Source organism: Accipiter gentilis, chromosome 20 (genome assembly GCF_929443795.1).
Source record: "Accipiter gentilis chromosome 20, bAccGen1.1, whole genome shotgun sequence".
Lineage (NCBI taxonomy): Eukaryota > Metazoa > Chordata > Aves > Accipitriformes > Accipitridae > Astur > Astur gentilis.
In genome coordinates, this window is record NC_064899.1 from 7,392,691 (window position 1) to 7,410,336 (window position 17,646).

At 36.5% G+C, this 17,646-nt stretch overlaps 1 protein-coding gene across 1 annotated transcript in view; it reads right to left on the reverse strand.

The window, feature by feature from the left end:
* Window positions 1–13,216, reverse strand: part of CDH12 (cadherin 12) — a 370,514-nt gene extending 357,298 nt beyond the window's left edge. Inside the window, exon 1 of the mRNA XM_049824048.1 lies at window positions 13,133–13,216. The gene's annotated coding sequence lies outside the window, so the exon portion shown is untranslated. The remainder of the gene's footprint in view (window positions 1–13,132) is intronic.
* Between the last annotated feature and the right edge of the window lie 4,430 nt (window positions 13,217–17,646).

Consider the following 17,646-nt stretch of genomic DNA (forward strand, 5'->3'; position numbering starts at 1 on the left):
TACTTAAATCAAATGAGCAATAAAAACTTCTAACTGAATTTTAGCACAAACTCAACATTCAACAATACATGCTGCACAAGAGACTTCAGTAAAAACTGGAAATTCCCTAGTTCTGTCTAATAAGGATGTCCATCATGGCAATTAGGTCAGGCAATTAGAACAGAAAGGGTCTGTGAAGCCCTCCCTACTGATTGTATTCCCATAATACTGTCAGTACTGAGGGCAAAACCTCAGATAGCGAGATCTCATATGAGACTCAGATTTAAATAGAATTATTAACTCTTTGAAGAATAAGGAAGTCAATCAAAACACATCTCTTCTGGTGTCATCAGACATTAAGCACATGGAGTCACCCCACAGGCAGTATCCCAACACAGAGATGTAAGAAAAGTGTCAGCTGTCCATTAGCAATGGAAATATCCAGGTGTTTTCTTAGTACAAACCTGTATTTTACAGAGAAACTGAGACATCTTCTTTCAGGCACACATCCATTATGCTTGATAACAGTCATCCAACAGAAGATTAAACCAAACTAAAATAGTATTTTAGCTTTTTTTTCTGTTGTCCCTTTGTCACCTGGTTGAATGAGTGAAATATCACTGTAACTCACATAGTCTACAATTAAGAAGATATTTTATTGCTTCTAATCAGTTCACAATGGGGTTCTGTGAGGTATGACTGACAGCAAAAGGTACAACAAGGACTATGGAGCAAAATAGCACGTTAAAAAAAAAACAAACAGTATAGAAGGCATACTGTGATAAAATGCATTTTCTTTACTTTGTTTATCCTGCTCTAAAATTACTTGGTTCACGTTGATTCAGTCCACACAGAAGATGACATGACTTCTTCAGGGACCACTCGGACCAAAAATGAGGTTTGACCTGTAAAGAAGTTATCAACCCTGACAATATAGGAGAGACATTATTCCCTTTATAATTAATTTCACTTAAAGCCTTTAATCTTGCAAGAATTGGAGCCTTCAGCCTCATGTCCGTATAGGCCGACTAGCAGTCTATCCTAAATCTCATCTCTTCAGCTTGTCTGCATTCCAGCAAAAACAGAGTCAAAAGACCCTGAAAAAGAATCACCTGAAACCCCTAGTTCAGACAATGCTGTGCTACCCTGCCTGCATGGTGGAAACTGAACGGTTATGATTCTGGAACGCACAAAATGAACGGGACCAGCTATTCCTGGGTGAGGCATGAATTGACTTCTCAGTCTACACGAAGGAGCAGACTCCCAATTTCTGCATTAAATTCCGAGTATAACACGACGTTGTCTAGAAAAAGAACAATTCATGTCATGCTACTACTTTCCTAAAGCACAAACAAATCACAAGGAAAAAGGTATGGTTTTGGCTCAAGCAACCTTGCTCTCAGTGTCAGTGTACCAGGCAGCGCAGCAGAGAAGACAGGAGAGCGTCCTGCACCAGGAGGGATGTCTGAGGCAGCACGTGGAGAGAAGAGACCGCGTTCCTCCTGCTGACTCTGTTCCTCAGGCTGTAAATACATATACCTCAGAGCAGACTATTGCCACTTTCACACACAGGTAACAGAAAAATTTGCTCTTTATGTCAGAAAACAGAGGATCAACTCTCATACAGCTACAGCTGTTACTTCTATTTCAGACAACCAAATTTTGAAAAATGATAATGGCTCGCTTTTTGCTCTTTTAATGAGCTGCAAAAAATTGGCAACATATCAGTATTTTATCAGCAGCATTTAAAGATATACACTGTGAATGTTAGAATTTGGGCTGCTGTAACTTAAAGAAAATTGTGTGTTTTGTACAAAGACATGTAAAAATGTACTGTTATATTTTAACATGATTTGACATAAATCTTACAGAGAAAAGTAGTGAAACCGACAGCTAAGTCAGTCTTTGAACAAATCCTGACACACTCACTGTCTGAAGGTTTTTTTTAAAAATTACCTCCCAGTTATACTGCAAACAATAGGGGCTTGAAGCTAGGAAAGCTTCAAATCATTTTAGCATAGTCTATGCATGCACAATATGAAATATATTCAAATGTTCTCTTTTCTACTCTCAGAATTCACTGTGTTTCTGACATGCTTCTGTTCTTAAATGTCTCTAATAATGAAGACTTCATACTTCTCCTATACAGTCTATTTCGGTGGTGGTTTTGCCATTATAAAAGATTTTTAATTATATGTAATCCAAGTCCTTCCTGCTATAAAGAAAGCACTTAATTCTTGCCCCTACTTGTCCTGAATCTGGACAACAGGTTATTCCCCCCTTTTTCAGGAGCTTATCATGTCAAATGAAGATTTCTCATTTATTCCATCTTCTCTTCTTTTGCCTTTAAAGCCATACTTATTCAAACGGTCTCATGTCATGTGATTTTTTTTTAAACCAATCACATACTTTGCTCTCTTGAGAAACTCTTCATGTGTTTCTCAAAGTATAATGACCAAAACATTACAAAAGCATTACTGAAGCTGAATAGAGATGAAAAAATGTCTCCTAAACTATATCTAGAATCACAGAATAATTCAGGCTGGAGGGACATCAGAACACCTTTTGTCCAACCTTCGGCTCAGAGCAGGGTAAGCTGTGAGGGCAGACCGGCATGCTCAGGGCTTTATCCAGTCTGGCCTTGAGTATCTCCAAGAACAGAGACTAAACAGCCTCTCTGGGAGACCTGTTCTGCAGTTTGACTTCTCTCAGAGTTAAAAAGTTTTTCCTTCTATCCAGTCTGAACCCCACTCGTTTCAGTTTATGCCTGTTGCCTTTCATTCTCCCCCACGCATGCCCGTGAAGAGCCCGGCTCCATCTTATTGCTGACCTACTTGTTGGTATGGGCAAGCTGCCGCCCCATGCTCCCAAAGCAGTTCCTTCTCCGGGCTGAACAACCCTGATCCCTCGGCCTCTCCTCACAGGACAAGTGCTCCAGCTCCTGACCAGCCTGGGGATCCCCCGCTGATCTCACCTCAGTTAGTTGACATCTGTCTTGTATTGGGGGGCCCAAAACTGGACGCAGTAAGTAGATGAGGTCTCAATTTCCGAACAGAAGGGGGATAATTCTTTTCCCTCCATCTCCTGTGTGTGCCCCTATGAAAACAGCCCAGATGCCACCTCTGCTGGCCCCAGGGTAGACCCCTGAGGGACTTCATTTTTCACAGGCCTTCAAGTAGCACGTGATCCATTAACCTATACTCTCTGGTCCCAACCACCCAACCAGCTTCTTATCCATGTAGTTTTCCACCCATCCAGAGTGTCATTACACACGGAACATTTTCAACACTAACAGTGTTGAAAGCCTTATTAAAGTCAAGGTTAATAACACCCATCGCTTTCTCCGTGTTCACAAATTCAGTCATTTCATCACAGAAAGCAATCTGGTTGGTGAGGCATGAATTCCTCTTGGTAAATCCATGCTGACTGTTCCCGTTCGCTACCTTCTTTTTCATGGGCCCAGACGTGGAATTTAGGAGGATTTCATGATCCCCCAGAAGGTGACGTGGAGTGTCCATGCTGTAGTTCCCTATATTGTCTTTTTGGCCTTTTTTTAAGACGTGTGCAAAATTTGCCTTTCTTCAGTCATCAAACCATGTCCCAAATTGCGCACCCTCCATCCTGACATGATTTTACAGAGTCATCTTCAGTTTGTAATCCCTCCTCCCCTCCCCCAAGTAGTTACCTAACCAGTTGTTCCTCAGTCTATTTTGCCTCTGGTGATTTCTGCACAAGGATGTTTCATTTGTCTTAAGTTTCACCACTCCTTTTGGTGATCACTTCTCCATCTTTCAATGTTATTTTGAATGCTGAGTCTAGCCTCTAAACACTCTTAACTCTCATCAATTTTGTAGATGGCAAACTTGATAAGCAATACATATTTCTGTTTCCTCACCCATCAGGTTACTGACAATATTGAATAAAGCCAGGTCTAAAACCACAGCAAAGTCCTTATGACGCACACTTTCACTCTGAACGTAAGCCATTTTCTCATAATGAAGAACAGTTCTGAAACCAGCTTTGTGCTTTCTCTTTGTTGATCCATCTAGATCAAACGCAGATTAAAATACCATGTGAAACAGTACCAAAATCTTACTTAATCAGGATTTATTATGACACCTACTGTTTCCCCGCTATCCATAAGACTATATGATCATAGAGCTTTGATATAATTTACTCATGATCTGTGCATTTCTACCATGCAATTTATTTTTTAGCTCTCATTTCTAATTTTTAGAACTCAAAGCTTTGTAAGTTATGTCACTCATCAGCAAACGAGAAGCATTATGTGTTAATATTACACCTATGTAACAGATCGCATTGATTCCATCTATAAGTTTTACAACAGCAGTCTTAACGAATAAAGATTTTGGGGGTGATCAGGTGAATGATGGATACGAGAAAGGAACTGAGGATTTTTTGGGTTGTTTTACATCATTAGTGAATTTAGATTGCCTGGGTTTTGACATGGTCACTGTGAAACAAATTCACTAGGCCTATGTTAAGCAGCAGTTAACAGAGTGATCTTTTTGAGATATGGGTGGCAACATGATGTCCCAAGATGGGCATCCAAAGATAGAGGCAATAATGACTCACTTGTCCACAACATTTACTTCAATTTTGCATTGTTGTTGGTTGTTTTTTTTATTTTATTTTAAGCAAAATATACTTGATATAAAAAACAGTAACATTTTGAGTCATTCAATTATATGATTAAATATTTTAATCTAAAAAAAACTGAAATTAAGGCAACTCAACCACACTTTGGCTGGATTTTCATATTCAAATGCCTTATTTTGTGTTTTACTTCAGCTAAACCTCAGACTTTTATCAGAAAAATACGTTTTCCCCAGGTGTAGTGAAAGTACAAAAATCCTACACTGTTGCCATTGATTTTTAATCAACATTGATTTTTTGAGTCATGCATAGTGTATTAAATGGTTATAGTCTCTGTGTGCTTAATCTCCCCATATAGTGAAAGATTTTTTTTTAACAGATTGTACTTCATATTAGAGGTGACAGATATTCCTGATCTTGTACAATAAGCACTTGACTATTTTAGAGCATTTTGTACACATCTGGTTTTCCTCCATGAAGTTTGACTGAAACTTTTATAGCATGTTGTATGTACCCAGTGGACTGTAACAATCTGAATTTCTGTAATATCCCATCCTGGAAATACATATTTAAGTAATTCTTAAAAGTATATAATGTGTTCTAATTGAAAATCTCAGCTCCATTCCTTCCAAAGCTCATACTTAGATAATACCACTAAGCACTGTGAAATCAGTGCCAAGCTTACCAGTGGAAAATAAAGGTTTGTAGAACCTAGCTCTGTAGAGGCTCCCATATGCTTACTACTGATGTCCATGTCAGATAAATAAACCCAGCCTTGGCATCCATTACCAAACATACTACCAAGATAAGAAATAGTTTGCAGAAAAATATTCTGGAAACATCTTTCAAAACCTTTATAGACTCCCCTACACCCAAAATGACAGGATATTGAAATACTCACATTACCTTTGTAAACCCTAGAGGGGTTGTATAGAAAATACAGAACTCTCTACAGCCCTTCATGGACACATAGGTTCTGAACCTATAAGCTGACAACACAGAAAAGTAGGAGGAAATACTTAAACCCATTACCCTCTTTTTTGTAACTTAAGGTTTACTCTTGAAAAAAACTTAACAGCTCTAGAACTTTCTATTTTCCTTGCAAACTTTTACAAGCAATTTCTGTAAGCAGCTATTTCTGTGGCAATGCAACAATAATTTGCCATTTTCTATTATTTGTTTCAGATGAATAAAAATATTGCATAATCTAGTTTAACTCTCATTTCAACCATGTGAAACAAATTCGGCATTTCCTTAACAACTTGATTACTTTGGATTAGTTTTGGACTTCATTTTGGCAAGTCACAATTCAATCAGGTATAGTCTTTGAAACTTGAATATTTGTTCAATTAACTTGTTAAAAAGGGTAAAAATTGACTCATGCTTAGAAAATTAATGTCTTTTTAAATTACCTCAAGTTGACACTAAAATCTCAAGAATCCCAAATCAATAACTAGTTTTGAAAGGTGCATGCATTTGTGCATGAGAAGATTACAAAAATCTCAGTCTCAGCTATGCAGTTGTAACCAGCACTAGGTCATTTTGCTTTCTTAAAACAGCATGTTCTATGTCCATCATACATAGTACAATTTATAGAAGGATTTATTAAAAATAATAAAAAGATATTTACATTAGGCCAAATTAATACTCCTAACTAAAGAACAGGTTTTGCCAGCTGTTTCCTTCACTGCTTTACCTTAATGGTTTTCATGAATCATGGACCCTTAACCAGTGGCCTGTTCCAGGATTCATGAATGCAGTACAATGTGTTTTATGAAGATGAAAAACTATGCATGTAGCTCACATTTATGGTATGAAAAAAGAATGTTGATGGGAAAGAAATCACCTTCAAGTTTACATGAAACCATAGAAAGATAAAGTCTACGTACAAATAGTATTCAAGGCCCGTATTTAGTTTCATAGCAACTGCATCGTTCTTGCCTCACATCGTAGATATATAACCAAATTCTGTCTCCCTGCATCCTCTCTTTTATCAGCTAGATTTCTAGAGTAATCAAACAACCCAATGGAATATTAGAAATTAAATTAAATTTCACATTTTCAAAGTAAGAAAATAAAGCAGAGAAAGAAAAATAGTCAAATTAGAAGAAAAATCACCCCAGAAGAGCTGTCCAGGAAGACATTTTCAGTACAGGCTTCATGAGCTAATCAGAGGATACAGCTATCCTGAAGAGATGACAGAAAGTCTTGCCCGAGGCCTGTGAAACTTTACAGCATTGTTTATAAGCAGCTATCAAACAGTCTGGCCTGAAGCAGTTGACAAACCAATATTCTTGTGATTGTGATCTTCTGTCAGTACTCAGGAAGCCCTCTCTAGAAAAGACTCTGTAAATAATAACTGAATGTAAAGACTATAACATAATGTCTGTCCGCATCTGTAGACAATCCAAAGGTTTCAATTACCCAGCAGCCTCAAAGTACACACCCCTCTCTTCCATTTTTTTAGATTTTCGAGATTTAAAATTCTAAGACAGACATACGGCAATCATGATGGTGGCCAACTCTATCTTTCACTTAAAGATGCTGTATGATAGTTGTATTCTGTATGATAGCAACGATGACGTGCCTAAAGAACATGCAACGGGAGAACGTATTTGGAAGGACATCTCTCTCTGGAACATCATTCTTCAACATAAGAGCATTTCTATTCAGAGATGCATTAATTTTAAAGCTGATGAATAAATACTAAGCTATTTTGTGGATTGATTTTTTAAGCAGTAAATAGAGAACTAGAAGAGCGTCTCCCAACTCATAACAGAAGACCTGTTTCAGCAGCACAGTCCTTTTACAGGACTGTGGCCTTTTCATCCACTTACCCGATGTCATTAGAAATGTTTTGTCAAATTACAAAGGGACAGGCAATGAAGTAAATAAGAATGAAATAAGTACAACATTAATGCAACAGAACATATTAAGATCTGAAAATAAAGTCAGTAAACAAATTAATTTTAAAAAGAGGAAAGACAATTCCAACTAAATTAATCATGCTGACTACCAAAGAAAATGTCAGTATTTATATTCCAATTCTCAGAGCTGTCTTCAAGCCTACCTATTTTGTCATACATACCTACTTTTGCTTTTTTAAAACCCAATAGCTACAAAATCTCATAATTTTGAAAAGCTTGACTACTCTGATGTGTTGAAGCCAGATATTCAAAGCACCGAACCGTATGAAAATACCATTGAAGACTATGAAGCTAGACCACAGATTAATTTGGTTTATAGTGCTGATCTATGCAATGGATTCAATTTTTAGAGGTTTTAAAGTTTTATTCTTTTCTTAAAGAAGAAAACTGAAATAAAGCTTTTCATAATGGTTTTCAAACGCTTAATACACTTGCTTTCAAAACAGCCTTGCTTAAAGTTATTACTCATGTGTCCCAACGGAATAATGCTTAGACATCCCTTTCAAATTCCATCATTAAAAAATAGATGATTAAAATCTTGCAGTTCCAGTGCAGGCTTGAGGAGGATCAGAATTAATGCAAAGGTCTTTAAGCAGCTGTATTCTGCAATAATAATAATAATAATAATAATAATGGAATGGACTTGTGAATAAATAATTAGTTTTCTAAATTAACTTAATATTGCATACATACATATGTGACCCTCCCTAAATAGATGTCAGAGCCTGGAAATAACTGACAGAATAGATACTTGGAATCAAGGGAATGAAAGAGACAACCAAAAACTACAGGTTTATTAAAGGCGTTCTTAAAAACATCCAAAAAGGAACAGGAAGGAGCAATGGTCACAAAATCTATCAGTTATTTGTAGCTGAGAGGATCGCTTATAAGGACTTAGAAGAAAAGCTGAAGCCTACAGCTATACATTTGCGCTAACGATAGCGATAACATGACTTGGTCTAAAGGAAATAAAGAAAGTGAGAAGGTACCAGTCTCTTAAGCCTACTAGCCAAATATTATATACAAATTCAGCGCTCATACCTCTTACTCTACTAACAAGCAAGTTACTGAAAATTGGAACTCAAAAAAATTCTTTCAGACTGCTCAGAATTGATAACTGCTCTCCATGTGTTGTTTTCTTACCGCCTTTACATACATTCTGTATAGTTTTGTCTAGACCTTATTATGTGAGACCTTATGAGAAATCTTACTAACCGTATGGTAGACGATACCTACTATTTTGGTAGAGCCACAAGTTCAATTATTCTGTTGCAAAAGGATACAGTTTGTTCCTGGCAAATTCATATTTAAAGTTACTCTTTTATGCCGCCTATATTACAAATAGTTTATTTTTCCCAGGAATTACTGTTAAGATTAATTTGTAATTCTCTATCTCCTCTTTTTGCATCCTGTACTTACTGTGTTTATTACTTAAATTTCTGGTACTTTACCCATCTTGCTCATGTTCTGTGAAACAGCTCTGAGATATGTTTCAGATAATATATCTGAGAAAGATTCAGGTGACTAAGTAACCTGGGATCAATTTCATCACATTCTAATAACATGAAAATAAATAATTTAACCAAGTGATCTGTATAATCTGAGATCTCATACCACTGTCACTGGTATTAACTGATGCCCACCTAATCACAGATGAAGACTGAACAAAATAATAAGAACACCAATCAGTAAACACTGATGACAGGTTTTCTTCTCCTTACCACTTTCTTCTTACTATTAAAAACATTTATTCAAAGAACTACCAGTTCTTCTAACTTTTAGATTTATGTTCCTTAGGATCTTATCAATTATCTGAGTTCACTGAAATCTGCTTCCAGGAAGTATATATTTTTAATTTTGCTGTTTTCCTTCTTCTCCTGAACTTTATTGCTTGATAAACAGCCTCATTCTCTATTCCCATGTTCTCCTTCAGGTCTGCTCCATTAGTCTGGATCAAACCTACAAGAACATGACACCCTTTTTCTTTCTTCATAGTACATATCAAAAGCTGATCATCATCATTGTCATTAATGCAGCACAGGACTCTGCTGAACAGTATTTTCCTGTATTCCTTTCCCTGATAGAAATGTCTAGAATTTGGTGTCATGTATCACACATAAAAAGAAAAGGGAAAAAAAAAGAGATAAACAAGAGACAAAGTCTTACTTCCTCGATTTTCTTGGTTTGCTGGACTACGAAAGGCCCTCCTCATGACACCACCCACATTCTTTTTTCCCTTTCAAATATTTTGAGCCCCTCTACACTGTCAACCTGATTATGGAAGTAAAATATTTTTGATACATTGGTTGGTAAGTTAGAACTTATTTACAGGTATACCAGCAACATTTCCAAAGCAGACAGATGAATTCAGGCTTTACAGTGCCTCTTTAGCAGACTGAATACATTATGAGGTTATTCTTTAAGCACAACGAGTAGTTGAGTCAAATATTTATCATACTTAAAAGGCAGCTGAAGTCAAGCAAGGCAAAGGGTCGTTCAGAAGTCCACCATTTTACAATGGGAAAAGTAAGTGGCTTTTTTGTGTTGTGTCTATTAAGCAAAGTTTTCAGAAACATACTCGTAAATACTAATGTTACAAACAGATCAGAACTTCGAAACAAACAATGCGTTCAGCCAAGAATCAATCTTGGTTTTTTCCTTCTTTTGTGGCAAATGGTATGTATTCCTTTAATAGTAGGAATTGTTTTAAAATCAGTTTTAAAACGGTGGGTTTTTTCGGTCCCTTCTCAAAAGGTAGGTGCTGCTGTCAATTGAGAGAAGCTTTTTAAAAAGTTGACAACCTTTATCCCTGAACAAAGATTACATGCACAGTAAGTTGTAATCCTTGGCTTTGCAATATTGCTTTACGAGGTTAAGAAGATGAATGTTCATTGCTTTTAATCCTTACCATGATTTACGAGGCTCTGGGTATCCTCTCCCCAGAGCATCTACAACTGTGCGGTTGTTCTGCCTGCTGCTTAAATTACAGAGACATCTGCAAAGTAAATTATGGATTGCTGTCCCACAACCAAGCTGCCTTTTCATCTCTCCTGTAGTATTTCCTTAATAACAACAAAAGGATATTTTTTCCCCTTGTTTATCACTCTCGTTTTGCCAGACTGGGTGATATGATGATGACCTGGATTACTGCCTCCTATGCACACTTGCAAACAACATTTGCAGCTATAAAAACCCACAGTGAAAAGGAGGGGAGGGAATGGGCTGTGAGGCACAGGGCAGACAGCTACAAAATGTTTGGGTTCTGTGTTAAGCTCTTCAAAGTTCACAAATCTGGAGCTTATCTTCCTCATCTTAATAGAAATTTATGTAGCTAAAACAAACATTTGAGCACTTAAACCCATTCTGAATGAGGTGAATATATAGCTTTTTGTTGCTTTAATACCTCTCTGTTACACGTTCATTAATAAGCTCATTTCCACTTCTCTACTCATATGCACATGTACCAATATAAACATATCAAACCCACATAGGCTTATCTAATCCATATGAAAAGCTGATCTCAAATGCAGTATAGGTGTACATTTGTGCATCTAAAACAGTGTTATCTGTGCAGCTTATACCATAACACTGAGAATTAAATCTCTTACCCTGTTTAAAAGTTTAAGCCAGATTTGTAACTATGTGCCTAATTTTATAATCTGGTGTTTTAAAACTTTATTTCGTAATATATGCAGTGAGAATATAAACTCATTATCGAGTCACATGCCAAGGTTCATCTTTGTCCACACAGAGTTTTTCTCAGAAGGTATTCGACTTCTACTAAGTGCTGATCTCATCAAGTTTCAGATAAAATTTAATAAAATCATTCCACATTACTTGCTCTCTATTATCACTCTCATTACGGTTTCATACTGTCTACCTGAATGCCCTGAAACAATATGCAATTTTGACTACAATCCAGGTGTCAAAAAAATAACAGTCTAAAGGCAAAGTGCATGGCAATATATCATCCAAAACCCATTTTACAAAGCAGAAGTGATAGTCGCATCCCAAGCTCCTTTGGCACAATTCCAGCAAGCCTAGTCAAGATAACAAGTGCTGATAGCATTGACATCAGAAAAGCTCTTTTTATGTATTTGGCAGAGTCACTGAGATATAATCTCAATTTCCTAATTCCTTTTGACTATGTCAGAAGCCCAGAGTTTGGTAAGAGAAAATACATAACTGAAAATTGTATTGTGCTATTTGTCCCAAAGAACAACCAGTAAAGACAGGCTTGAGCAAAAAAACTAGAAACCAGATGCTTCCAACTTTGTACCTGAAGTCTTCATCAGAATTTTACGGAAAAAATATATCTCAAATTTTTAAGTATTTACATAAGATATATCATACAATTACCAAAATGCAGCCCCATGTAAAAGAACCTGTCTTTTCCATCAGCCACACAACTGTACTGGGCAGCATAAAAGTACATTATCCATTGAAATCAAGGATTGCATAAAACAGAATATCTTACTATAAAGAAAATATCAATAGTTTCTTAAATAAGCACAAAATACACAGGCTTTGATTTTATTTTCCACTGAAATTAAACCACAACCAGCCTTAAACAACTCTCCACAGCTTTTGCCTTTTCCATATACCTTCAGAGGACCATCAGCACCCAGATCTTCCTCACTCTACATCTGCCTACAAATGAGTGTTCATAGCAAGCATTCAACAAAGCTGTGATACATGAAGTATTACTGAATTTAATCATTCCATGTCACCTGTACTTTTTTCTTCAATGCACAATGCTTCATAGACCAAATTGCTAAAAAAACCCCTAAACAACAACAACAAAACCCCCCAAAAAAACAAAAACAAAAAAAAACAAACCCTCACCAACCTTTGCCATCTTCTGGAGACTGTGCTTCAAACTCATTTAGGCTTTTACCTCAAAATATATTACAATTAACTTCAAAGTTATGTAATTCATACCTGCCTCTAACTGATTTTTTTTTTTTTTTCTGTCAACCCCAGCATTAGATTCTTGCTAAAAGTATAGTAAAACCAGTTTATAGTGGATTCCAGAAACAACAACTGAAGTAGACAATGACATATTAATAAACATGAGGAAGCCTATGACATTTTTTTTTTACCCCTGTGAAAGAGGTTCTACTAAGGTATGCCTTTGAAATGAGACAAATACCATTTTACAAAAATAACACCCTGCAATTACAAGAAAAAAGCATTGTAAAAATAAAGCTCAAAAAGAGAAAATTAGTTTCTGTCCTTTAAAGAGGTGCACAACAGAGTGTAAAGGTACTTTTATTTTCTCCAATCTGCATCTAAATTGAAATAGCCTGAAAAAGGTAACATACAGCACAGGCTTTTGTAAATAGTCAATTGGTCAGTAATAGTGCAATCTCTAGATGGCATCAAGCATTTTTGTTGAGATATGCGGCAAAGATACTAGACTGCTGGATTTCTCCGGCTCAGTTTCATGGGCCTAAAACTAATTTGTGTTTAATACATAAATAACAAAATAAATAAATAAATGAGAGGTGAGAACTGAATCCATTGGGTTTAACACGATAAGTTGACCGCAATTATTACAAGTTTCTTAGATATGACAGAGACATCTACAGAGTTTTTTAAAAGTCTACCTGTGAATATGAGGCCACATCTTCCAAGACCTTACGTAAGTGAAGTTCAGACTTTAGCTGGCCTCATTCACCACAATCCTCAACTGACTGGGTCACTATAGCCTGTAACAAACATACAAAAGTTAAATTGTCATTGTCAACACTTGTTTCTCATGAGAACGAAAAAATTAACATCAAAAAAGAGGGAGTGTCTTATTAGGGAGCTCAATCTAGCATAAAAAAAAATAATAGATCACTACACAGCACTTTTTCTGTGTCTCTTGTGTTAACGTGGCAAGGTGAGGTGCAGGACACAGACACCCCTCGAAGCTGATAGACCCCACTGAGCAAACATTCAGATTTAAACTGCTCACGTTCCTTATAGCTGTCTAAAACTTGTGGGATTTTTACTGTCAGTAGGCATTACTGCAGAACATCATATTATGGCTCTGATCTGTATGCATTGCCTTGGCTGGGTTTCTTTTGTGTCAGCTATCATTCATCACAGCATGAAAATAAACATACAAAGATTTCTTTGAAAACAGCGGAGAAGTGATAATATGAGCTAGGGACATTGCATATAATGTTTTGTTCTTGTCACAATGGTTTTGTAGCCAATTTTGTCACTACCATAACGGTAAAAAAAAAAAAAAAAAAAAAAAAATCAGTATCATATATGGCGGGATGATCATTTTCCCCGTAAGTACAAAGTCTATAAGTCACAGAAGCAACTTTCATAACCAGCCCATCCTGAACTGGTTCCTAGTCCAGCTCAGACACATTCTTGTCTGAAACTTGATCTAATGTTTAGATCATTAGAAAACACAAACAAAAAAAGCTAGAAAATGTTTTCTATTACTTCAATAGGACTAAAGCTTGGAGAGTTCTTTGGTACTTTTATTTTTTATTCAGTTGTTTGTGTATCGGAATTTCTGAATGCAGGTGGACAGAAAGAGAAATTAATGGGAGGGAAAAGAAAAAGGAAATTAAAAACCAAGAAAGTCCAAACCTAAGGCTGAAGGGATATTAAAAGAGAGATGGCATCCAGATACAGAACTATAAAAGCAGACAAAACTCAAGGGAAGACAAACAGCAAAGCTGGTGAGTATCTATTTGCATTCTTTCACACCCCAGGCAGTGTTCTTATCCAAGATAAGGGGCTACTAAAGACAGACATAATAGCCACTCTGTGCCAAAACATCAGATTACATTAAATTAAGGCTTTTAGAAATTTACAAACATAAAAGTTGCAGATGAATTATGCACACAAAGGGGAATAAGCCATTTATACAAGCATTAATAACCCAAATCTCCATACTTCAAGTAAACATTAAACCAAAAGCTAATAGTATACTACAACATAAATTGTGTATTTATAAATGTATAACTTGTTTTGCAGTGCTTCCCCTCCCTCCTCCACTGAGTTAATACGTAACCACTTTCAATACCTTAGGAAGTTACAATATCTTGGGGGGGGGGGGGGGGGTGGTGGGGGGGGGTGGATCACAGCACTTCTTTTAATTGCAGTGGAAGGAGCATTTATTCAATAATTATTTGTATTTAATTTTTACATTATTACTACTATTCAACCACAAATTTGTAATGCCCAAGTCATTTTATTCACTGAGAATAAATTTACTGTTGGAGCAACTGGCTCCAATTCCAATAGCTGGTACTATTCAAAGACTCAGACCAGATGGAGGTAGTGATCTCTTTCACCCTTTAAATTTGTCATATTTGGGAGGGAGGCAGCACCAGAACCAAACCTACCCACTTACCAAGAGAACTCTTTTTGACTTTCTTGGTAAGGCTAGCAGGATTTGAATCACATGTTTTACTCCAAGCTTACCAAACCAACTACATTCACTTGTCTTTTTACGAATTTACTTGTGGCCCTGACGTTAAAAAATTAGTATACCTACCAAAAACCAAACTAATAAAAAAACCCCAAAATCACAGTCCAGGGAGAGAAGAATCCCAACACTGTAGAAGCTTTTTGTGTCTCAGAAACTGCTAATAGAAAATAAAAAATCCAAACCAAAACCAAACAATCTGTTCTTTCTCAGTGTTAATTCTTCACGTTATCGAATTGGATTTGACAGCACCAATATTAACTTCATGGATTGGTAACACTTCATATCTGTTAAAAACAGCAGCTGAAGCATGCATCTAGAACTACACACATTGCAGGAGTCTGGAGTCTGCTGATGTAGAAATAAATTAGTAAGCTCAGAAAGCCAGGAAAGAAAAGGATCAAGCTTTTTGGTGTTAGCACTGCAAGTTCCCGTTTCCTAAAAAATATTGTTAACATGCAGTATACAGCCCTAGTTATTTATTGCTTGGTACCTCTTACCAAAAACATTGGCAATGAGAAAAAAAGATCACAATGACTCTTACTGAAAATAAGGACTGGAGTGGTTCTGTAAACCTTATTGATTTTTTTCTCAGTTGCATTGATTAAATTTGAAAAATCTTCTCTGCAAATACCCAGTTTACTTAGCTGGAGGAAAAGTACAGCATGAGAACTATAATATACAGTTTGGATTAATCATTTAGCCTGAGGAGACTGGCTGGGAACTATGGTGCCATTTGAGTACACTGGAATATACTCATGTTCACAGAGAAGTTTTTCAACACATTTACAAAACAAAGTTAAAGCTGCCTCGATCATTATCATCTGTGAAACTGCAGGAAGTACTGATACACAACATGCATATTTGGTGAAGTATCATTCACTTTGGTTTACAGATATTTTTCAAGCTACATTTAACTGGTAGTCGTCTAACTTGTGCGGCATAAAATTATGGTTCCTTACTCTCTTTTGGTTTTGTATGTGGACTGAATTTCACAGCGCTTTTCTGTCTGTGCCCCTTTGCCCCCACCTGGAGGAGGTGGATCACAACTGTGGATGAAGGCGACGATGCCCATCTTGGAGACATTTGTGAAGCTGGCATCCAGGCCTGCTTTTCTTTTCACATTCCCTTCACACCGACATTTAGTCTTCATAAAAAAAAAAAAAAAAAAAAAAAAAGGTTTTCATGAAAGATACAAATTTGGGCCTGTCACACACTTGAAAGGTCATTTGGAAAGAACTTGATCATAGGTTGAAAGGCTTTTCTATTCCTCACTTCTCCCTGTACTTTTCAATATGCTTATTTTTACATTTTACTGCACTGGTATGTTTACAGAAATTTGGCAGTCAAACACACACTGGAAAAACAAGAATACTATGTAATTTTTAACCTCTTTTCAAAACCATAATAGCCAATTTTGTAAAGAAGAACATTTCCATCTGGGCTCATTTGATAAATATGCTCTCAAACACAATTATGCAACAATGTACAGTTAATAATGCTTTCATGTTTACTCATTCACAAATCAATATTAAAACAAGCAGCACTAACTCCTTTGCTGAAGCCTGAGATTCCGGTGATAGAATTCAGTAATAAAGCTTCCACGGACTACGGCACTGCAGGGCAGGTCTTCGCATCCAGACTGCATTTTCCTATTTCTTCTGCCTGCAGTAGAGGGAGGCTGTTTCCTGTCATTGCTGGCAGTCTAAGGGAGATGCACTGGTTCCACTAAAACAACCAACAGTGTGTGTCATAAAATGATCGTATTTGTTCACCCTTTTAGCACTTTGTATTTACAAAGACACATCTGAAAGGATTCAAAAAGACCACACACAAATCCAATGGGTTTCTAAAGCAGCTTTCTCCCCACGGAGAAAAAAACGCAGCAACCTCTGAATCAGTGTCTTTTTGCTGTAAGAAAACTTTTAATATGAGCATTACTTGAATTTTAAATGGTCCAGTGTTATTTTTATTCTCTTCTACGTTTTGCCTACCATAGAACTAAAAAGTACACAAAAAACCTACTCATGAACTCCACTAGCTGGAATAGCTATATAGTCAAATGAGACAGAGATTATACTTTAAATACCGGGGATTTGGGGGGGATTTCAGGTGGGGCAGGATGTGTGTTTTTTAAAGAAAAGGAACTTGACACCTTACAGTGACAATACATAGCAGACAGCCAAACTCTAAATTTAAAGTGATTTAAAAGAAAGGCAGATAACGAAATAGGCAAGAATAGAGAAAACATTATTAATTTAAGCATAAACCATATAAATGGCATGGCAATATAAGCATGCTGAAGCAACAGAACATCCTGCTGGTTTGCAGAGGACTCAGAACAGACTGGAGAAACGAGCAAACTGGCAAAAAAAAAAAAAAAAAAAAAGTCAGGAAGCATGCCTGTGTGAACAACATAGCCACATTCTTCACAGGTTAAAAAGAATGAAAGGAAATGGATGGTGAAGGAGATGGTAAATATAACCAAGTTTTATTCAGAAGAGTAAGAGGAGGACAAATGTAATCCTCCATCATTTTAATATGACTCTCTGTGGTTCTTGAGACTGCCAGCAAGCTAAATGAATTCTTACAGGATTAAATTATATTGGTTTCAGGTGGCATTAATTATTAACATCAGGTCATCCAATTAAGGAGAGAAAAACACAATGTGACATAGACAAG